The sequence below is a fragment of the Chenopodium quinoa genome, unplaced genomic scaffold (genome assembly GCF_001683475.1).
Source record: "Chenopodium quinoa cultivar QQ74 unplaced genomic scaffold, ASM168347v1, whole genome shotgun sequence".
NCBI lineage: Eukaryota > Viridiplantae > Streptophyta > Magnoliopsida > Caryophyllales > Amaranthaceae > Chenopodium > Chenopodium quinoa.
Window position 1 is genome coordinate 1 of NW_018744495.1, and position 25325 is coordinate 25325.

Consider the following 25325-nt stretch of genomic DNA (forward strand, 5'->3'; position numbering starts at 1 on the left):
GACGCTTCTTCTAAATTTCACACCAATCACCAGCTAAATAACTACATGAAACAATTAACAAATAGATTTAACAATTAGAAGGAAAGAAAAAGATGGTCCAAATTGTGCTCTTGGAATTTACAATGCTTACATTGTAGGAGACAGTTGAACCCCCTTATCCAAAAGTGCCTCCATCAGGTCTTCAGAAATCCATTCTCGAGGAAGGGCCTCTAAAAAGTCTTTTAAAGTCTTACCACTGTTATCCGTCAGAAAACATGCAATACCGCATAAGTAATACTCATAACACATATTCTTGATTAGTTCAACTTTAACCAGACTATATACTAATCTATGAATTGACAAGGTAAAGAACATCTGGTTATATCAATCTTTAACTATTGGCAATAAGCATCATACAGCACTGGATAAGAAAAGAAACATAAAATAGCAAGAGAACAAAATCAAAGTGATGAGATTCAAAGCATTTAACACTTGCCTGTGGTTCCTCAGATCAACGGCAGCATCTGGACACTTTAGCATATGAATAATCCATTCGAGGTTTTCACGAATCATCTTAGCTGCATCAGCTGCTATGTGGAAAGCATTATCACCTTCATCATCCTGAAGATAAGGAATATAGTAATCTGATAAACATCCCAAAGGATACAAGATACAAGAGAAAAAATAAGTCATAGACTAACAGAGATTTTTATCCCTTGGTAAATTATTGAGGTTGCCGAGATCAGATTCCTACAATAGATCTTAGAAAGGTTTCTCAAGATCAGGTGATAGGATCGACCCTAATGGTAAATTAAAAATAATGTTTTTGTGAAGAGACGTCCACAAGACCAAAAGTCAAACCTCAAGCAAAAAATATTTTTCGTGGGGAGGTAGGGGAGCGAGGTGATATGAGAGGAGATAACTGGATAAGTAAATATTTTTCATGTGTGCAGCCAATGTGCTACAATTTAGGGAAGATAGAATCATCACACAGTTAACTATTTCCACTAATACTGTAGCAAGACGTGAGCAGAACCTGGAAATTATAGTCCGCTCCAGCCGACAGCAGGAGCCCAATGCAAGATTTTGCACCTCGAGCCAAAGCCACATGAAGAGGTACTGTGTTTGTGCGCATTACGAATGTTGACATCAACTCCAGCATCCAGAATGATCTGCAAAAAGATTGAAAATATATATGAGCAAGCAATATAGTTCAGGTATGCTAAACCTTTTTGATATATTCTGCCATTGTGAAAGTTTGTGAGGCACTGAAAGTATATTCAATTGATCACGCTATTACATTGATCACGCTAACTTCTGATACAATTATTTTCCATATGTAGTAGTCTAAAACTGCATAAATGTAATCTTCGCAACCATTTCCAGCAAGCAACATCTACACAGTACAGAGTTTGACAGGGCTCCAAATTGGTTTTCCTCGTGATGGTTTTCCACTCCAATTTCTCATTAACAGTTGCCTAGTCAATGAACAAGTAATAGAAGTCTAGTACCACTATGACAAACACTAATGGCTTTCTCTGAGTTTGAAGCACATAAAAACATAAAAAAATTGTCACCTGCACCAGCTCCACATCATTAGCCATAGCAGCTGTATGCAAAGCAGTTCTCTGTTGAGCATCTTGGGCAGTTGGGTCAGCTCCAGCAGCAAGTAACAGTCGCACCAATTCTCGTCCCTCTAAACAACAAATAATTTTCACCAAGGTTAGAACACCTTAAAATCCTAAGAGGATCCTCCACAAGAATAGCAGAGTCAAGATCATACAAAAAAAAATTAGTTACATTTTTTCCCTACTTTATGTCTTTTTGTTTTTGGACTGGGAAGGGGTCTCTGGGGTGGTTTATAACAGAAAACTGAAATCTGATAACCACGTTCGCTTTGAAGCAGTCACAAAGTAAGCTAAGAAAGGAGATATTATAAACATAAATTGAACTGGCGATGCCAACAAATGCAAGAAATGGGAAAGACAAGGCTGGGATTCCTGGTGCATTTTCATTCAATAGATGAGCAACACCAGGAAACCAAATTTTCAATGTGCAGCTAATGGGAAAAGGATGAAAGATAAGTGCATACGTTGGCAGACATGTTGCGATATGGACACCAGTAGTGGGTAATAGTAACATGCAACAACAATTAAACAGAAAAAAGCTGAAATGCAACACAATCTAATATCATGTAGATGTACTGATGTAGAAAAGCATGTGATTGTGATCAGAAAAAACTCGGTTCAAAAGGTCACCGCCATAACCTTTTAAGAAATAAATAAGAAAGAGAAAAACAAGGATTTTCTAAATAAATTACGGGTAGAGAATACCAAAAGTGAACAAGAGACATGAAAACAGCAAAAGAAGACAGACAGCAGACAAGAAAACTCAGGTAAAAAAATAATTTATTTCCTCTGTTCTATTAGAATGCACCATAGAGGGAGGCAAAGGAAGTGGGAAAAGGTTTAGAAGGGACCACAAAACCATGTGAATTACCAACAAAACCCAAGTAAGGAAGTTAGAAATGTTCGTATGAATATATTGGATACTTGCAGTGTTTGAGATATAGGATTTCCTAAAAGAGGTATGATGTAATATTTTTGATAACTTCTTTAAAAAGTAAATGTGCAATATTTTTGCTACAACTTAACATAGCTAAGCAATTGGTGCAGAAAATATAAATTGATTAATAAACTAGAATTACTAGAAATAATTTAGGATAGTTACCAAGCTTTTGAGTGGCCTGGTTCACTCCCAATTAGCAACCTACATGCTAGCAAAAACATTCAACAAAATTCAAAATACCTTCCTCATCACCCCACCCCCTCCCCTCCCCTCTTAATCTTCTCTATTAGTAGAAATTCTTTCAAAACAAACTCCCTAACAAATAAGCTACCCATAACTAACTTATAAGGAGAGTGCCTAAAATTCCCCCCCCCCCCCTTACATAAGTCCATTGCATATATATAGAACAGAGGAAATGTGGAGCAACCCACGAGCCACAGAATTCCTTTAAAGTCTTATCAAGCTCACTGTTCACAAAAGCTCCTCAAGAAGAAATAAAAATTATTAATTTGCATCATGTAATTTGTTTCACAACAGAGCATCACAACAACAGCATAAAGCTAGTTAGTTCTTCAAAAAATATCTTTATTAATGGATATTTTATGAAACAGGAAAGAACGCTACTACCTCTGTTCTTGAGAGAGGGTTACGTTTTCCATTAAGCGTTCCTCTTTAATAGTTACGTTTCAATTATTTGCTAGATTATAATAATCATTTTTTATATATTTCCCTCATACATACATATTATCCATGCAACTATCCCCATTTATCAAAATATTTACATACTCCCAATGCAACTACTCCTATATACAAAAGTATTTACCGAATTTCAATGCAAACATTCCTATTTTCAAAGCTAAATTAACTTTGAAAATAGGAATATTTGTATTGAGAGTAGGTAAATAGGAATAGTTGCATTGGGAATATGTAAATATTTTGATTAATGGGGATAGTTGCATGGAATATATGTATGTATGAGAAAAATGTGTAAAAAAAAATTTATTTTAATTTAAGAATAATTGAAACATAACCATTAGAGGGGGACGCCAAAACCGGCAAATGTAACCCTCTTTTAGGAACGGAGGAAGTAACAATGTAAAACCACCAAATGTGACCTCCTTTTGGGAACGGAGGGAGTACTCAAAAAAAAAAAAAAAAAAAAAAAAAAAAAAAAAAAAACTATTCAGATATGTAGCCTGCATGACTGGCTATTATTAATGAGCAACACTTCATAGTAATTAAAAAAAACTCTTTCTAAGTGCACCTTTTTCATGGTCTTTCTTAGCAGCTGCAGCCATACACAAGGCTGTACCAGATGGGCTTAGTATATTGATTGCATCAGCTATCTCCTCGGTGGTAGCAACTTCAACCCATCTTCTCACAACGGCTACATTCCATGTTGCTACACAAAGGTGCAAGGGTCTGTGACATTACTGCGTTAGTTACAGAGAAACAATACTTATGGAAGAATGAAATCATAACAGCACAGGATTGAGCAAAGTGTCTTCTCACACATTCACATGCATACATGATGCAGCAAAAAATACCGTATCATGTTTCTAATCCCACTATTGTTGTAATTCAATCAGAAGGGGGTGATCTTTGTATCATGTTTCTAATCCCACTGTTGTAATTTAAATTTCTTATAGAATCAACAGATAGTGCAATTATCTTTAGAACTTTGTCCCAATTCCCTCTCTTCATAGATTAGCATGAATGACTTAGTAATATAACAGAATTCATCTAACCATGATAATAGTTAATGCAATTTATTTTGACAATATCTTCAATATTAAAAGGCACAACTCGCTGCAACAACAATGGTTTTAAGCAACCTTTACAAATTAATTAGCTGAAAGAATAATAATTAATACCACCACATTGTGCTACTTATATTGCCTTGGCTGATCTCTCTAAGTAATTACCTTTGATTCTTTGAGTTAGTTTCAGTTACAATTTGCACAAAGGTAAAGGAGGGTGGGAGAAAGACAACGCAAGTAGGCCATGTGAAAATATAAGTATTTGAGGTAGTCTAGTAAATGAGGTCTATGTAAAAAATTATGGAGGTTTTTTAAAGTGGGCTTTGTGTAAGATAAAGTAGGGAAGAGAGTACAGGAAGGGTAGAAGTGTAAAAAGTTCTTCACAGAATTATGGATAAAAGAGGAAATGTAAAGAATTCATGAGCTGGCAAAAATGTAAGCAACATCACCTTTAAAATAATTGAGGAAAAAACTTATCACTCTTTTATAAACTATAATAGCTAATTCATAAAAAGCAACTATCATAAAGTATATATAAAAACTACCGCTAAAGAATCACAAGTCTGAAAGTATAGTTGACTGTCTTATCAAATTCATACTTTTAGACCAAGACTTTTCTGGGCTGGAGAGACTATCAAATAACTTATTTTGTAGTTTTTTTTTTTGGGTGTTTAGAGAGCCACAAGGGCGAGTGATGAGAATCGATCCCAGGATCACCTAGAATCGGGTGGGAAGCATTAACCACTTGAGTTATCCCTCGCTCTCTTGATTTTGTAGTTAAAAGAGGTAAGTTTGTTGTCACTATTTAAAAATGGTGCGACCTAATCCCCATCGAGTATAACCCATGAGTAAGCTACTTGGATATACAGACAGTGACAATATATAAAAGCAACATCGAAATGATACTAAGCCATTGTCTTCATTTATTAGCCCAAATTTTTCCTACAAAAAGAATGGGAGTTTCCAAATGCTGCTCCTATCTCATACAACATCACCTCCCCCCAAAAAAATAGGGAAATTTGTCAAAAATAAGTCAATCTTTGCGCGATTAGCTCAAAATAAGTCAAGCTTTTGATTAACCAAAAATAAATCAACCTTTATAATATATCTTCCCAAAATAAGTCATGACTTGTTGTTTTTGGGGGTAACCGGTTGTTCAGGTTAAGTATGCCACATGTCATAAAAGGATTGGTTCATTTTAATTTAATCAAAATTAATTGTTTGATATTAATTTTTTTACAAAAATTCTCCTCCCTCCAACGTAGAACAGACCCCACTGACCCCCGCCGGCCACATCTAGCTCCCTCACCGACCACCGCCGATCTCTTTCTCTCTCTTCAATTCCTTCCCGCCGTCGCCGCTCTCTCTCGCCCATCTCTCTATTTTTTTTACGAGTTTCAGGTTGGTTGAATCGGGATGTAGGGTGGGTTTTTGGTGGTTAAGGGTTGGTTTCGGTGATTAGGGGATGGGTTTGGGGTAACTATGGTGGTATTTCAGAGATTAATGTGGGGATTTGAATTACGTATGGCAGTTTTTAGGTGGGTTTCGCCATTTCGGTGTGATTGATCTCGGCCTGCGCAGGCCGATGCTAAGAGAGGAGGCAGGGAAAAGGGTCGGCCGACGTCAGGGAGGGGGGGAAGAGATCGAGAGGGGTTAGGGGTGGAGGAGGGCTGGCGGTGGGAGGGGAGAGAAAGAAAAGCATCCGTGGAGGAGGTGGTCTATGCTGCAGTGGCCGGAGTGAAGTGGGGGTGGAGGGGTGGCCTGTAGTGGTGGGTTTTTTCTTAAAAAAAATTTAATAATTAATTAAAAATAAATAATTTTTCAATAAAAAAAAAAAAAGTTAAACTTATTTTTAGTTAATCAAAAGATTGACTTATTTTGAGCTAACCATGCAAAGGTTGGCTTATTCTCGACAAATTTTCCAAAAAAAAAAAATAAATAAAAAGGGGGGTTATCATTGCATTTTAAGTACCTCCCAACATTCTTTTAGAGCCCTTTAGCGACCATTAAAGTTTACATTAAAAATCTATACTTCATCCATGCCCAATAACCAAGAGAGTTGCAAGTCAAACGAGGACTATTTTTGAAGTTTGAACACCTTAGAGACTTAGACACACATATGGGCCACTTGCTTCACATTCTAATTGGAAAACAAATCAAGTTTTACCCATTGCTATTTAGGAGGATAATGCAACAAGTAAAGCTTGAGAGTGGAGGTAAACAAGTGCTATAATGCCTTGAGAATGATTTCTTTGTGTGAGCTTACGTACAAATGAAAGTCTCTATTTTACAATCACCTAATAAACGAGCTCCCTAAAGATAGAGTTTTCAAACCTCCACAATATGTGGGTGAGTGGGATATATGGGTACAAAAAGGACACATAGCACACTATCAAAAAAATTACACAAGTACAAAGACTAAGTATTACAGGTACATTCTACAATAATCTATATCTACTAAGAACATATTTAAATCCTAAAAGCTTGCTCTACTTAACGATGATGTACCACGCAAACTTGACCAAACTGCCTAGACTATATCAGGTTCCTCGGGGTCACTATAGCACATTACAATTTAATGTTGCAAACCTTAGTTTTAAACTAAGGCCCAACACAACACATGATCTATTTTGAATCTCGAGTACTTAGCAAAAACATGCAAATGTTATACCAGATATAAATGCAAGTTTATGCATACCCCAAATGTTCTGATTACGCTTCCTCCAGTTTCCTGTATCCAGAAGGGCCAGAACATTACCCTCCCCCCATGCATGTTTCTGTGCTTGATATATTTCACATATATATTATGCCAATAAAGTATATCCCTATCCTATATTTTGGAACAATCACTTTTCCACGTACATTTCCAAGCTAGCTACAGTTAAACCTTCAATTTAACTAAAGACAATCATGAATGAAAATTGGAGCAGCACAGTGGAGATATACATACGTCAACTCCTTTAAATTCGGAACACCCATTGATCTAGAGCCTCCATGTTCCAGTAGGATCAAAGCACAGTCTGTATATTTCTTCGCAACAGCTCTGTGCAGCACAGATTCACCTTCATCATCGACAGCATTAGGATCAGCCCCATCTAATAATAATTCCTGCCATTGTAAACAAATATTATATAGGAATTAGGAAGTCCCAATCAAGTTAGTAACCATATATAGGAATGGAAGAACAAACAAAAGTAACTGCAAGAGGCATAACCACAAAATATCACAGAGATCATAGAAGACGTACACGCATGCAATCAGGTTGACCATGGTATGCACAAACATGAGCTACAGAAGGCCCAAAACCTTCCTTAACCTAGATCTCACATTAGAATTTCTTTTAATAAGGGCACGAACACACTCAGGAGATCCAGCTGCCAAAGCAAAGACTAGTGGAGGATCCCCATCTTTATCAAGAATATCTACATCAGCCTCTTTGTACTCCAAAATAGCCTCAACAAGTTCAGAACTCCCTCTTCTACAGGCAAGGTGGAGCGCAGTCTGCCATCATTATTTTGTGCTTCTAGTAACGAAGACACTGCACTGCTTCCTGCCCCAGATGCAGCCTTCGCAAGAAAATTTCTGCAAATACAGCTACAAAAATCAGACACATAGACAAGAATGCCCATTCGGCCCTCATAATCAGCAGGGCACCAACCTTACACCATTCAAATCCCCTCAGAAACTAGTTGATGCAGTTGATTGGGATTATATGGGTACACCTCCAAGACAGATGTTGGGGACGGCTCAATTAAATTTGTGGAACAAGCTTCAACATCGCTGGAAATTTGCCATTACAAGTGTACATGAACAAGATAATATACCCAATTAAGGAAGAAACAAGAAAAGCACCAAAAGAGGAAATTACAGCAGAAGTGATCAATGCAGTCGCAGGTACACACACATATGAAAGGAGGGAAAGAGATAAACAAGGTTAACAAACTTTTAAAAGAGAGGTGAATGAGAAAAAATAAATAAGAAATATTTACTTTTCTGGACTTGCAGGAGGGCTTCGAGGCAGTGACTGCAAATGACGAAGAAATATGGCTAGCATTGCACTGAAAGTAGGGCGCTTAGATGGTTTGAACTGTAGGCATTCCCCAATCATCTTCCACAGCTCCCTCGGTATTCCAACACCAACTACACTAGCATATTGTGGAGGCAATCTTCGAGCCTTGACAACTGTGCGATAAATTTCCTCAGCACTCAGACCTGCCCAACTGGATGCCAATAATAGGCGATACACATCAAAAGTTATTCTGTGTTCAACTAAACAAGACCAGCATGCGAATAGATAAACCATGAATATAAAAAGTCAATCAAAAATGGATACATGGTACATACGGAACAGTCCCAGTGCACATTTCCACCAAGGTGCATCCAAAACTCCATGCATCAGACTCTGCAGATATCCCTATAGCTTCTTCCCAAAACAAGTTCAACGATTTCCTGACCGGCTCCCATGCCTCTGGAGCCGTATAATGTGGACTAAGCATCGTGCAATCCATACAAGAATGAATTATTGAGGAATCCCCTTCAGCTCGAGCTTTTCTGCATATTGGCTTTTTCAGGATTGCTGGAAGTCCATAATCAGAGACCACCGCATGACCAGTCACGTCCAAAAGAATATTAGATGGTTTTAAATTCATACAAACAACACCAGCAGCATGAAGTTCAGCAACTCCTCGGGCAATATCTGCTCCATATCTAAAATATTCAAAAACTCAATTTTTTTAGATTTCAGAAATATAATTTCAACTCTAAGTCCACACAAACAAACAACACCAGAAGCATGACTACGCCTATAAGGATTGAACTGTGCAAGCCATAAGTTTCTGAATACAATATATAGCCAATAATGCCATACATCCCGTCTAGCTAGAATAAATGAAATGTAGTGCTTGGTTCATAGGGAAAGGGTATATATGTAGTGAAAGGGATGTAACCAACAATATACTTCATATTACATAGTGGAAAGAGAGAAAGGCAATGGGTGATTAAATATTTACAGAAATAAAAAAATATTATGAAACAAAAAACAAAAGATAAAAAGGAGTACAACTTTATAATTCCTCCATTATTTTTTTGTTAACACATTTTTTTTATCACGTTTGCCAACACACAAGTTCAACAACTTTATAAATGAGGGAGAAGGAGACCGAAAATGACTTGGTTGGAAGGAGTTAGGAAGGATATGAAGTATATGCATGAGGAAGCATTGGATCGTAAAGGATGGAGGAGGAGGATCTTTGTCGATGATTACACGGAATAATCAAACTTGGTTCATGTAGCCGACCCCACTTATGGGATTAAGGCTTTGATTGATTGATTAAGTTTGCCAACGCACAAGTTCAACAATTAATATCTCTAATTACTAACAAGTAATATTTTAAAAAGATGATATCATGTAAATATAAATTAAGATGATTCTAACAAAATCCAACATGACTGCGTTTTATCATAAAGTCATAACTATAAATCACAAAACAAGTCAAAGTAGAGTTTGTAAATAGTGTCAAAAGTTAAAACAAGTCAACTAAAAAAGAATGAAGGAACTTATATTAATATCCAGCAGAAAAAGAATTAAAAAAGAATGTTAGAATGACTATAATCCTCAATCTATTTGTCTTTCTCTTTGTTTCCTAAGTTATTTTATTTACAAGATAAGGTCCACCACTAACTTTTAAGACTTTGTTCTCTTCCGTCAAAAACTGTATCAATCAATTTTAATCAATAAAAACTACAATAGTCAAATTAATAGTAAAGGAAAAAGTAACTCTTTAATAGAAAAAACACTAGTGCAACAGTAAAAATCAGTAAAATTAATATATATAGTTCAAATTCATAAAAGTGGGTAAAATCAGTTTTAATCAATAAAACTACTATAATCTAATTAAGAAGTAAGAAAAAAAGTATCACCGTTAAGAAATACACAAGCGCAATAGTAAAAATTAATCAGCAAAAATCAGTAAATTTAGTATTAGCAAGTAAAATTAGTTCAAATTCATAAAATTGAATAAAGAAAACTAGGCCTAAAGTACACCCAAAACAGAGGCATGCTGTATGTCAGAAAACTTTTCAAAACAGTGGCATGGTTTATCTTAAAGCTGCAAGCTTGCAGGAGGGCAATAATAAAAAAGGTTTTTAGCACATCAAAGTGAAATAACATAGTAGCAATGCAATAGAAAAGAATGATTTCATGCATCATAGTGAACTGCAGTTGGTGCCCTTCAAAAGAATATTTCTGTTAACTTTATCACAAGCCTTGTACCCAAAAAAGTTAGCATCTTAATCATCATCAATACATCAAATCCAAAGGGTGAGTTCATTATTCTTAAGAGAAAGAATGCAACTCAAGCACCAAAATATATTAGAGAAAGATTTCGACAGTCTTCTCTTCTCTTTACACTGAATACAGTCATAATACATACTTCCTCTGTTCTTTTTTACTTGACCCGCTTTGACTTTTACACTATTCACCACCCCTCCTGTGACTATCTTTTGTGAAGTAGATGTAAGGAAAAACATATTCACGTGGAATCTTGTTGGAATCATCTCAATAAGTACTACCACAATATATAACTTTTATAATATTTACTTATAAAGATTTAGAGTTATTGATGGTTAACCCTGCATTGGCAAGCGTAATAAAAGAAACAGGTCAAGTAAAAAAGAACGGAGGAATTATATTTTTTTTTTTAAAATAAAACAAACACACACCATCACCACCACCACCACCACCAACAACAACTTACCTAATTTCAAAAATTAATCTTTGTTGGTAAGTTCATATATATCAAGATGTAGCCCTTGGTATAAGAATGAAGATGAAACTACAGAGAAGTTCTCTCTCTCTAAAGATGATGAAATTTCATCAAACCAGGGCGAGTTCCAAAAACAACCTCACATTGATACAATATACAGATGACAAAGTCCGAGAACAAAATTAAATCCTAAAGGAAAGTGAATTTTATTTTTGGTCAAAGCAATTACAATTATAAGAAAATAAAACATTGACCATGTTTATTTAAACTTCTATCCAACAAGAGTGAAAATCTGTATTCCTTCCCCTTTAACTCATTTCCAATTGATTCAGGGGCACTAAATTCAATGTTATTTACTACACTCAACATATTCAAAGATCGAGACTTTTTATCCCTGCCATTTGAGACTATCCAACTCCCCCCCCCCCTCCTCCCTCCAACACACTATCCCATAGCTTTAGTTACCTTGGTTCTTGACTAGGTACATTTCCAAGTGCCTAACTTGTCAAAATTCAAAAATTTTAAATGTCAGAAATCACCTTAACTTGGACATGCAAAGCGACAAGGCATATGTGAAATAAAATATCCAAAAACTTCCATTTGTTTCCAAACCCCCTCCCCCCCCCCCCCCAAAAAAAAAAAAAAAAAAAACAGCATAATATTAATTGAGAGGTAGTTTTCATATTGGATTGTGAGAATCGAAATCATTTAACATCTAACACAAGCATTCTATCTAACATGGAAGAGAGAAAGACAAAAGTGATAAACATACCTAGAACTTAACGACGTAAAAGAGAGGAAATAGCTCAAAGTGCACAAAGACAATAGGGACAAGGTTTGACAAGCACCAAGCATGCTTAATCGAAGCAACGTGCAATTTACTTTCAAGGTTAAAACAATGTTCAAAGGTTAAATTAATGCAAAACCACCACTTATTGTTGCAACATTGTGCCTTGTCAAAAATGACTAGCACATGCCCACTACATAGGCACACCTTTCCAAACATAATCTAACGTGGTTTGATCTTTTTTAGCAAGAATAAGTAATGATTTCTTAAGACAAAGTGAGCAAAGTATAGTTTTGGGGATGCCTTGGAGAAGACGCTTGAGGCAGCACTGAGTATTATATTACTTCTTCCTCTTTTCTTCCCCATTTGCTCTCTTGAATTGGTTTCCATGTCCAGTCACAAGACAAGGTTTCCAACAACAGATTTCAAATCCACATTGTGTCGTGCAATTATGACACAAGTATTTCTAGGTTTCAGCCATGTCCATGTAATCTAATTAACCATTAGGGTTACCTCTCCTCTTCCATGTGATGGACTCAATGGGGCTGCCACCTAAGTGTAACGGGAAGCAAATGACAGCAAGGCACTAATGGACTAAACTCATTTATGTTCCACTAAGGAGGAGAGCAACAAGAATTGAATAGGCTGATCTTCTGTTGTAATGGAGACAAACTATTTTAATTGCTAGGATAACATTAGTAGTAAGCTTGAGTATAGATAGCATGTAGCATGGCAGTAGATTTATTGTGTGAATTGTGAGGAACTATGTTATAGAGTAGTAACCTAAAGTTACTAAGAGAGTGACAACCTAAAGTTACAAAGAGAGTGATAACCTAAAGTTATCAAAGAGAGTAATAGCCTAAAGCAATCAACCAATCATTTTGTAACCCTTTTGCCATTTCAATCAAAGATTCAAGCTTTCATCTTGATTCATATGTCTCACTAATTTTGAAATATGAAGTCCAAAACCTAGTCTATTACATTCCTCCCCCTCCCTGCCCACTAAACTCTAACCCAACTCCCCACCTATAAACCCCCCCACAAAAAATGACTAAAACTACCAAAAGGAAACCCAAAAAAAACAACCATTAAGTGACTTCCATCATTTTACTTTGAAGTGCTTCTGCATAGCCATCCCAATGAGATTTAATTGACAATAAACTAGTCTAGACGATTGATCCTAATGTGGTGCAATCAAACCCATGACCCATTAGATTGCGCTGTTCATGAATACCCTGGCTACAGGGAGTATATCTATTCATTACATTTCTCACAACCTGTACTAAGTTTTTGTTAAGGAAATTATTGTTGTCGTGGCAGAATATAAACGAAGAGGGTTTTGGCTAGAAGCAGAGAGTGCCAGAAGATGAGAGGAGGTACATTTCCCACAACTTGTACTAACTTTTTACAAGGAAATTAATGTTATCGGGGCAAAATATAAACGAAGAGGGTTTTGGCTAAAAGCAGCAATGGCGGTGAGAGAGTGCCAGAAGATGAGAAGAGGGGCATAAAACCTATAAAAAGGCCAGCTTCATTCCCATTAGAGACGACCTGCATTGTGCTGCATTCAGTGCTTCTGCTAATTGCAGTCTCAAAAAATTTCCACGAATATCAACACTCAGAGATGCTTATGATACAGGAACTGATAACATGGCTAACATCACTCACTAATAACCAAGTTCTTCCCCAATAACAACCACCCAGTTTCACATTCACAATGTTCTCAAAAGTCCCAACCTGAGCTTAAAGACTAAATCACAAATAGGTGAAGATCTTCATTTCTAGGTAATTAACATACAATTCAGGAAATTAAGCAAATCATGATCTTTGACAATAAAATCACCAACCCATCAACAATCTACAATCAGAACCTGTTTGCAACATTTCTAACCCAATCAAAATCAAAAAGAAGACGAAAAGAGTAAAAACCCGAACCTGAGAATTTGCTCAAGTGTCAACCTTCCCTCATTACGCTGCATAGCCGATTGAAGAGAACCATAACACCTATCCATTACAAGACTAAGACAACTATCAACCCCTCTAATAACCCCATGAAAGGTACAAACATTCCTACACCAAATCGCCGCCTGCCTCAAACTCTCCAACTGACTCTGCACCCACATCACATCCATCTCCTCCGTAATCGAAACCTTCCTAACCGCAACCTTATGCCGACACCGGCCCCCCGCCCGAACCCCGCCCGCCAAGGTAGCAGTCCACATTTCCACCCCAGCCCTCTTCCCCTCCCCAATCCTCTGCAGAAACTTCAACTCCCCATGATTCGCCAGCTCAATCGCACCGCCCACAGAACACCCACCCGAGCTCGAAGCACTCGAGCTCCGCCTCCGATCCTCCTCGTACTCCTCAAATTCATCATTCTCCACGACACCATCTCCATCGCTGACGTCATCATCCGAGGACGAGTTCCCCGTAGCGGTGACCGCAAGAAGAGCGAAGTTCTTCCGCAAAGCCGAGACAGAGTTCCCGACTAGGGTTACATGGCGACACCGAGGGCAAGACAGAGAGTTGTCAAGCGAAGAAGCGAACATTCGAGAAAGACACTCTTTGCAGAATCCATGGCCGCAATGGAGTAACAATGGAGCTCGTTCTTCGTCGTTGTACCTCGTATGACACACCGAACAACACGGAACCTTCATCCTCAACAACAACAACAACAACAAAATAAAAAATAAACAATCACAAATTCAAAAATCAAAAACCAACAAATTCGAATTTGAAATTGTGACAGAAAATCGGAGATCTAGAAACAGGAAATCGAGGTTTGAAGAAGTAGATCCATGGCAGAAAAATGGAGGATAAATAAAAAAAAACTGAAAAAAAAAGTTTAGGAGAGAGAAAATAGGGATTTGGTGATACTCTATACTTTGTTGTTGTTGTGTGATCAGGTAGTAGAAGTAGTGGAGAAAAAATATGTAAATTTTTTTGCAAACTTTGGAAAAACAAACAATCCAGAAAGAAGAGTGAGAAATTGAACAGGAGATTTTTGAGGGTGTTTTTTTTATTTCTTTTGTTTTGTTCATTACGGGCCGTTACTTACGGCCCAAATGATTTTTCATGTAATTAACTGTTTATTATGGGAGTACGGAGTATTTTTGTTATTGTGATGGTTGGTGATCAAGGAAACTAGATTAGGGGAGAATTATTTTTTTGGTTTGTTTGAAGGGATAGTAATTATCTTGGTTGGTGGTGATTATAATTTATGGGGGAAGATAAAGTTATAGTTTATAATTATGGTTACTTCACCTTCTTAGATTAGGTAGGAATGTATTTACTATATGATGTTTACTTGTATGTTTCTGTTACTTAATGTGGGGCAAAGATTGTGCTATTATTCTCCTAGTGTTTAAGTAATTACTATTGAATATTTGAATTGGAGCATGTTGTTTTACAATGGGTACATATATAGTCCTAGAGTACAATCTACTACTCCATGTTTTAGCTACGAATCATGTTATGTATATTTTTTGTCCTAAATTAATCATAACATATGTTTTGCATAGAAATGTATACAATAAGTTATTGTTGATTTTCCTATTAAGCTTGTAAATTTTTTATAATAAAAGGTATGTGATATGCAAAGGCAATGGTGGAGGAAATTTTTTAAATATGAAAGAGGGTGTGATCATGGCAAGATAATGTAATATAAGTTATTCTTATTAAAAAAAAATTTAAAAAAAAAAAAAAAAAAAAAAAAAAAAGTGTAACAATATTTTAGGACAAACAAAGTATGGGAATATATTAAATCAAAATCCAACATGAACTAAGTGCATATGCAACCTTATCCAATTGGGGCAATTGTATGTGCTCTTGCCTTTTACTCTATAATGAGTTAATGAAGTGTAACACCTGTATAATCCATATCTAGTTTTAAATGAAAATGAATTGTAGTAATCTTAAGTGATCATTGTGGGCAAAAATAGGGTGTTTAGAAGCTAGTTTGTATAATGTAAGGTGGGAAAAAGAAAATGTTAATTTACGAACACATGATATTCTCTTGAAAATTATAGTTTTGTCATGTGCTTATTGAAAGGTTCATGACTCTTTTGGAAAAATGATGTAAATGATAAAATATTCTACACAATTCCATTAGTTTCATCACAATTGTGTAGGTGGATCTTTATTTTGTGGATCACACACCCAAATTCCATCAGGTTCATGAATTGTATTTGTCACACCTATGTATTTTCCACCTTCTTTATAAATGTACCATTTGAAATTTCACATTAGCCATTATTGTCAATAGGCAACTTATGTTATTAACATCTTCAAGACTTTATACACTGTCAAAATTTTGGACTTTGGTCTTTTGAAAATTGAGTTCAAACTCAATCCAAATAAATAATATTGAAAGATATAAAGTCTAAATCCAATCTAGCTAAACATTTCAAGTCATGTTCATTTCTATTACTTTTGGTTTGGATTTTGGACTCAATCTAATGCACTTACACTCTTATGAGAATTTGGATTTAAATCAATATCCAAGTACTGTAGTATTTAACCCACCTCCTCATGAATTTAAATTCAATTAGAATTTGAAAGGTCCTAAATCAAATTGAACAAGATTTTTTTTTTTCTTCTAATCTATTTGCAGTTACATAGTTGTATTCTTTCTACCTCCAAACAAAATTGAAATGAATTTTTAACCCATGAATTTGTATGGACTAAAAATGAATGTCAACAAGACCTATATTTTAATGTCTCATTGTATTATTTCTATCTCCAAACAAAAGTTGAAATGAATTTATGATCTATCTAAACTCTTGAACAACCATGCAAATGATAAATACCATAAAATGAGGATAACAAATTTTGTGGTTTGTGAAGCCATAAATTAATGCAATTTGGCTTGTCAAAAAGAAAATTAATGCAATTTGAGGTTTGAACACATAAACTTGTGCATCTCTTAAAATTCTATAGAAAATTGTTCACTGTTTTTAGGTAGAAAATTGTGGAGGCAGTGATAATGTGAATGCGAAGTGGGCGAGCTAGTTGGCCATATAGGATGGGTATCCACCTCTAACTAAGTCAAGGGCCCAAGCCGCATAAGTTGAACAATGAACTCATAAACGAATTGTGACTACGGCCCCAAATTCTTGATCGAGTAGAGGGAAGTCAATAATGATTACAAATGGAATATTACTACACTCCCTGTAGAGGTGATCAAAGTTAGCCCGGCCCGATTTTGGGTGGGTTTTGGGCATATTTTTTTGGTTTGAAATCGGGTTGGGCCCGACCCTACCCGAAAATTTATTTTTTTGGCGGGTTTAGGAATGCGTTTTTATGCATATTTAATTGAATTTTTCAGACCCGAAAATCCCGCACGGCCCGAACATTTTGGACGGGTTTGGGGACAAAAATTCCGGCCCGAAGCTTGACCCGACCTGGTCCGAGAAGTGGGCATAATTTTTGTCGGCCTGGCCCAACCCGGCCCACCTACTGATCTCCTTTAACTCCTCGTCGGCCCGTCCAATCATAAATCACAGTTCTAATACTTCTGATGTGGACACAAAGTTTTAGGTAATAAGCTATTGAGATGTTACTCGTATTATTTGATAGAACAGTAAATATGATAGGAGATAATAGGGTGTTACCAAGTCCGAAGTATAAGATAGTGAAGTGTTAATTTATTAGAGAGAGAAGGCCGATATTATAATTGGGCCTTTTTCCAATAGAAAGTGTTTAAACTAATATGTAATTGATAGAAAGAAAGCATTCAAACTAATTTGGGATGTAGGGTGTTTTTTTAAACACCCTACTTATGAGAGGCAAGGTAAGGAATCCTAGCTTCTCCCCCTTATAGTTTGTACAATAATGTCACACTCTTACTATCGCTCTCTCTCTCTCTCTAGATTTATATTCTCGATAAATTATTGAAAGATTTTTCACACAACAAATGCAACACATTGAAATTATTATAGGAATTACGTATTAGAAATGTGTTGGATTAGATGTGTTAGCTAATATAGCATAAATAAGCTGATTCTAGTACAAGTTACTATATTACGAAGTAATAAACTTCTTGAGTAGTCTTACTCATATGTACTAGAAATCTTGGAGCATGATGAAGATTTATATTATTATTATTCTGTGTATACGTAACATTTTAAAACACTTTGTATAGTTTTGAATATAGAAATTATAGTAATAAAGCATGTCAAATTGTCAATACACTCATAAGAGAAGTTTGGAGGAGCTCACTTGCAAGGATTCGATTCTAGTAACAAAGCAAGCCAACAAAAAACAAAAACTCTCAAAATCTTCTCTTGCCGGAGCCGGGGTAAATCAAGTAAGGGGTGTTGGAATGAACCAACCCCCTGAAGAGCAATGAAAATATTGTGTTGGAATTGCCGAGGGGCGGGCAACTCTCGTGCAATTCGAGCACTCCGACATTGGAGTGGTAGTATTAGCTCGGATATTATTTTTTTGTGTGAAACTATGATCAGCAGGAAAAAAATCAGAAAATATAAAAAACTAAATTTGGCTACTCTATGTCTGTTGGTGTTGATAGCAAGGGTAAGTCGGGAGGGCTTTATGTGTACTGGAGGGAGGGGATCCACTTTTCTTTGGTTCCTTTTTCAGACCACCATATTTGTGGTGATGTTACTGAGGTTGGGGTCGGGTTTGGAGATTTTTAGGGTTTATGGGTGGGTTGATAGAGCTTTAAAGAGCAACACTTGGGCCCTTGTGCGTGAACTCTATTTGGATTCTCCTCATCCTACGGTCTTCGGGGGCGACTTTAATGAAATCCTCAGCTCTGATGAGAAGTCTGGTGGCTTTCCGAGAGAGCAGTGAGCTATGGATGCTTTTAGGGAGGTTCTTGATGACTGCAATTTGAAGGACCTTGGTTATGATGGTTCTTGGGTGACTTGGGAACGTGGGAATGACCCAAATGGCTTTATTAGGGAGTGTTTGGACTGATTTGTGGCATGTTCTCGGTGGTGTGCCTGGTTTAATTAGGCTCATGTGTCTCATTTAACAAAGTTCAAGTTGGACCATGTGGGTATTATGTTAGACACGGAAGTCAGAGTGCGCAAAAAGAAGATAGCAAAAAAGAAGAGGTTTCGATTTGAAACCTGCTGGTTGCTCTCTGAAGGGGTCGAGGATGTTATCAGAAATGCTTGGGATGGTTCTCGTCATCTTGACATGCCAAATAAGTTGCTGAATGTTGCAAATGAACTGACCTCATGGAGCAAGGATGCCTTCGATAATTTGGGTGAGAAGATAGCCGAGACTGAAGATGCCCTAAAGGAAGTGCAGCATAATGCGGGTTCTCAGCCCAATTCTGCCGAGTGTAACAGGTTGGAAGCAATTCTCGATGACCTCCATGAAAAGAATGAAGCATATTGGTTTCTTCGATCGAGGGTTTCCGAGATTAAAGATGGGGATCATAGCACCAAACATTTCTATCATAAGGCGGCTCAGAGAAGAAGCAAAAATTATATTAAGGTCCTCAATAATGCTGATGGGGAGTGGCGAACTGGGAAAAAAGATGTTGGAAAAATAATTCTCGATTTTTATGGTTCTTTGTTTGCTAGAGGTGATATGGGTGAGACTTTGATGGAGGATGTTCTTGAGAGTGTTCCGGCCATGGTGACAGAAAGTATGAATTTGTCTATATGTCGCTCTTACTCCAAAGATGAAATTTTTTTACTGCTTTTTCTCAGATAAGTCCATGCAAGGCCCCAGGGCCGGATGGTCTTCATGCGATTTTTTATCAAAATATTGGCATATAGTAGGTGACGATGTGACTATGTTTGTCAATAATATCAATTCTGGTAGAGTTTCTCTATATGATATCAATCGTACTAATGTTGCTCTTATCCCTAAAGTTAAAGACCCGACTTGTATATCTCAATTCCGGCCAATTTCTCTTTGTAATGTGCTTTACAAATTAGCTTCAAAATCTGTGGCTAATAGACTAAAGCCGCTTCTTCATCGCATGGTTACTGAAAATCAGAGTGCTTTTGTTCCTAAACGACTGATTATTGATAATGCTTTGATTGCCCTTGAGCTCTTTCATACTATGAAGAAGAGATGTAAGGGCCGTCGTGGGTCGGTTGCTATGAAATTGGATATGAGCAAAGCGTATGATAGAGTGGAGTGGGAATTTCTGAGGAAACTTTTGACTAAATTGGGGTTCGTCGGAGCTTAGGTTGATACTATTATGGTTTTTGTTTCTACTGTACAATATTCTTTTATCATTAATGGGGTCCCCTCGGATTCGTTGACTCCGTCTAGAGGGCTCCGTCAGGGAGATCCTATTTCCCCTTATCTTTTATTTTAGTTGCTGATGTATTGTCTAGAATGTTACAGTCAGCATCAGGGAAAAAAATTGATCAATGGAGCTCGGGCTAGCAGAAATGGTCCGGAGATTACTCATTTGTTCTTTGCAGATGATAACCTTTTGTTAACTAGAGCTACTTGACAGGAATGTTCAATCATTGTTGATACACTCAACAAATATGAAGCAACTTCAGGGCAAAAAATTAATTAGGGGAAGTCAGAGGTATCTTTTAGTAGAGGAGTTCAATTACCATCTTGGATCACTTTTAGCTCTATCCTTGGTATGAAGATGGTTGAGAACCATATCAAATATCTTGGCTTGCCAACTGTTATGGAGAGATTGAAGAAAGCGGTTTTTGCTTTTTGACGGATCGAAGTTGGAAGAAGGTTCAAGGTTGGAAGGCGAAGCTTTTGTCTAGAGCCGGGAAGGAAGTTCTTTTTAAGTCAGTCATTCAAGCCATTCCAACATAACTCATGGGTTCCTAATTGGTTTGATTCAAGAAATTCATGGCATGATGGCTCGATTTTGGTGGGGGTCGAATGAGAAGGGTAGGAAGATACACTGGAAGAGTTTTATGCCAACCGAAGTGCCTTGGGGGTATGGGTTTTAGAGACTTGGGGATTTTTAATGAAGCTCTCCTTGGAAAACAAATTTGGCGCCTAGCAACAAATGAGCAATCATTTGTGAGTCGTGTTCTCAAAGCCAAGTATTATCTGCGGACGTCCATTTTTGAGGCTACTCTTGGTCCATTTCGAGTTACTCATGGCAGAGTTTATGGAGTTCTAAAGCCCTTGTGAAGGAAGGTATGTTATGGAGGGTTGGTAATGGCCGCAACATCAATATCTGGACGGACCCTTGCTTATTGATGATGAAAGTCGCTTTGTTGCCACTGACAGCAGAGTTGACATTTGTTCAACGGTTGATGAGTTGATTGATAAGGAAGGCTGCAGCTGGGATTTAAACAAGGTAAAGGGCATTTTCAATGAACGTGATAAGCTGGCCATTTTAGCTATCCCAATCAGTGAACAAAGGCGGAATAAATGATACACTCACTTAGGCATGGTCAAAAAATGGTTATTACAATGTAAAGTCAGCCTACATCCTGGGAAAATCACTCGCTCTTGATGATTTTGAACATTTCTGGGTCAAAGTATGGAAGGTGAAGACTACCCCGAAGGTTTGTCACTTCTTATGGAGATGTTGCTCAAACTCCCTGCCTTCTCGAGGCATTTTGTTGCATAGGCATCTTATCGAAGACTACCTATGCCCCTGCTGTGGTTCTGCGAGTGAAACAGCCGTCCATGCTATGATTTTGTGTCCTAGTGTGCATCAATTGTGGTTGAAAAGTGGCTGCAAGGAAGCTCTTAATTTTGCTGCATCTGATTCTTTTGGAGATATTTTGCTTTGTTTGGCAAAAAATCTTTCGGAAGATGTTTATCAAAGAAGCTTATTTCTCACTTGGTTTATTTGGTTTCGTCACAATAAATGGGTCTTTGAGAATGTGTGGGACTTGGATGAGGCTCCCCCTCTTCAACATAGCAGATTGGTGGCTGACTATGGTGAGTATACCGAAAGAATTTATGGGGGTATAACTCCTCCCATTGAGCCTGCTGGTAGACCAGTGTGGTTGCCTCCCCCTCTTGGTGTAGTGAAGATAAATGTCGATGCCGCAATTTCTGATGAAGGCTGAGTGGGGTTGGGTGCCATTGCCCGTGATAGCAGGGGTCAGAACATGTTCTCGGCTATCAGCAGAGCTAGAGCTCGTTGGGAGCCGTTGGTTGCAGAAAGCAAGGCAAGGGATCAAGGCTTCAGTGATGTTATCCTTGAGGCAGATTCATTATTTGCTCGTCTCCAATTAAGCTTAAGAAGAAGTCCTTCTCTTTTGCTGTTGTTGATGGTATTTTAGAAGACATAGTCTTTGTTAGCTCGAGTTTTTATTTTCCATTTTTTGGTCTCATGTAAAGCGTGATGGGGAATTTCGTTGCCCACCACCTAGCTAGGTTAATGTCGTATGGTCGTGAACATCTTTGGGAATATCTTGTACCATATGAGATTTCCCCGTATGTACTTTTGGATAATCTTTCTATGAATTAATGCACTAACCGTTCTCTTCAAAAATAAATAAATAAATAAATAAATAAATTGTCAATACACTCATTAATCAAGGTGCTCCATATATAATTGATCCTTCAAACCCGATTATTATAGCTAAGCAATCGAAAACACAACAGAACACAACATCTATTAAACTTAATTACCAAAAGTTAATTAATTGACGAAAAAGTGTATATATATTAATTATATGTAAAAATAAAAATTAAACCATCAAATATACATACATTAACAAAGCAACAGATGAAATAATAATACTACTAACTAGCTTAGTAGCATTACCAACTTAAAAACTATACTCATTAATTAATAATAACCAAGAACATCTAATTGATGAAAAAACTGATCATACAAAAAACTACTATGATCAATAACACCAAAATTACTATCTTGCCCTTTAACAAAAACACCATCAAACTGCTCAACAAACTCCTCAGATGAACTTACAGAAGGGGAAGATCCATTAGTATTATCTACTAATGATCTTTCATTAGTATTATCTACTAATGATCTTTGATTAGTATTATCTAATAATGATCTTTGATTAGTATTAGCGTAATTCTTCGTTACCTCGGGCGTATTACAACCACTGACGATGTGATCTTCATTAATAATCCATGTATCATTTCCACCACTAGTCTCCATGATGTTAACAACATCGGATTCTCGCCCGGTAAGCTCTTGTACAATCGCTCTAAACTTAGAAGCGCTTGTAGTAACTTTCATAGGGGTCGAGATGTACACAACCTTCATCGCTTCGACTTTTTTGAATGACTTCTTGCCCATCCCTGATGGTTTTTTGCTTCTTTTGCCCTTAACTTCTTGTTGCCTTTGTTGCTGGTGATGGTGAGGTAAACTGTACAAATCCATTTTTGTTTTTTTTTTTTTTCCTAGATACTAAGCTAGTTATTTTATGTTGAAAAATATGGAAATAAAATTATTTACGAATTAACAATTTATCAGAATATGGTAGGGTTTATATAGTGGTTTGCCTTGGAGATATTCTCTGAATTCTTATTGTCCTTTTTAAGGAAGGTTTTGATGAAGTACTAGAAGATTGGTTGTTTCGTGGAAGGGTGTGTGGGAAAAAAAGGGAGGTTATATTTGTTGGTGTGGATTGATTGAAATCATTGAACAGGACGGATTTAATTTAGATTTAGTTAATTATGGAAGTTTGAAGGAAGAAAAACAGAACATTCTGTTGACATATTAGTTAACTACTATGACTGGGAAGCTTATATACTACCCCCGCTTGTATCATTTTACTTGTCTCGTTTGACAATAAAAGTTGGTCAACTGTGACAAGTAATATGAGATGAAGGAAGTAATTTATCGATAGTTTATTAAGGTTGTAATATTCTTATGTGGATCTTAGCTTGTATTCTATTTGCACAAATTAGGGAAATGTTTTGGTGATTTTAGGTGAAATGAGGATGGATGAGTGATAGGCTTATCGCGTACCTAACAAAAATAACCTAACTATTCCTTCTAACTGTGTAGTAGGGCAAGTAAGGATCGAATCCCAAGAGACTATGGTTCATTCAATTAATCAGACTCAATTAATCACTAAGCACGTCACCAATCAATAATGGATGATAATAATCAACTAATATATTAAATAACACAATTAACTAGAGGAAATATTAATCAATAAACTAAAGCATCCAAGATCAAGCATTACCACGATTATGATTGATAAACTAATAAATCTACCCCCAATATATAAATCAATTGACAAGAAGAAAAGCAATCCCTAATAATAATACCAAAGGTCTCTTCCAAGTTATCAATGGCTTCCCAAATTAACTATCAAGCCTACTTCCGTGGAATCAAGCGAATAAGGGACATTAAACACCATGCCTAGATTCCTAATTATTCAATCATCTACTTCCGTGATGATCTTCAAACCCTTAATTGGAATAACCTAATCCCGTTAATACCCAACTTCCGTTGCAATAAGAACAAAGGGATGATAACAATACTAATTATTCCTAATCTAGTATTGGCATAAACACAATCAATTAAGCATGTCAATTGGGATTATTATTGGGGAATTTAAAGATCTACTTTATACATCAATCATAATCGGGCTTAGCAAGATCCCGGATTAAGGAAACTACTCACACATCATAATAAAATCAAAATCAAGTTCAAAAACAAGAAACAGTAAAGAAAACATATTTAGAGAACAGTGAATATCAGAAAAGAGTGAAGTAAGATAAATACCAATTACTCCAATTGAAAGAACTCAAATTGTTGATGAACAATTGATTAATCTGGGATTAAAAGATTGAAATTGCTTAAAGGAAATAAAACTAGGGTTCTTGAGAGTTTTCTAGGGCTTAAGGAGAAAAACTAATGAAAAACTCACTTTAAAAGTTAATTACAAAAGGGTATTTATACCCTCAAAAGATAGAAATTCGGAAATAGCTGAAATCGCGCAATCTTGAACATCGCCCGGTCAGACCGGGCAAACCTCGCCCGATCGGGCGGAGGAAAGCTGCGTAAAATACGACAGTTTTCCTTCTTTGCCCGGTCAGACCGGGCGAGCCTCGCCCGGTCGGGCGCGCGTAACACGTTTCCAGAATTGCATCTTCATAACTTGACTTCTTCATCGCCCGGTCTGACCGGGCGAAGCCTGCCCGATCGGGCGCGCGTTGCACCGTTCAGAATTGGGCTTCTTCCTGTGAACTCTTCATTGCCCGGTCTGCCCGGGCAAGCCATGCCCGGTCGGGCACTCCACATAAATTGCAGTTCTTGGCTATCAACTCTTCCGAATCTACTAAAAACACGTCCAATCGCCTAGAAACGCTTCATATTCCTGAAAAGCTTACTAAAACAATCGAATACACTAAAGAAGAGATTGTTAGCAAGAAATGGCTCCGTAGAGCTCAAAACCATATAAAATTACTAAGTAAAACCGGGGAAAACCATTGTATAAAACACGTATATCAAATTCCCCCAAGCTAAACCTTTGCTTGTCCCTAAGCAAAGCAATGAATAAATAAATCAATACTTCACCCCAAAAGCAATTCAAATCAATAAATACG

At 36.9% G+C, this 25325-nt stretch overlaps 1 pseudogene; it reads right to left on the bottom strand.

Annotated features, from left to right (window-relative positions):
- Positions 1 to 6: 6 nt before the first annotated feature.
- On the bottom strand, positions 7 to 15284 carry LOC110697668 (annotated as a pseudogene).
- Positions 15285 to 25325: the final 10041 nt, after the last annotated feature.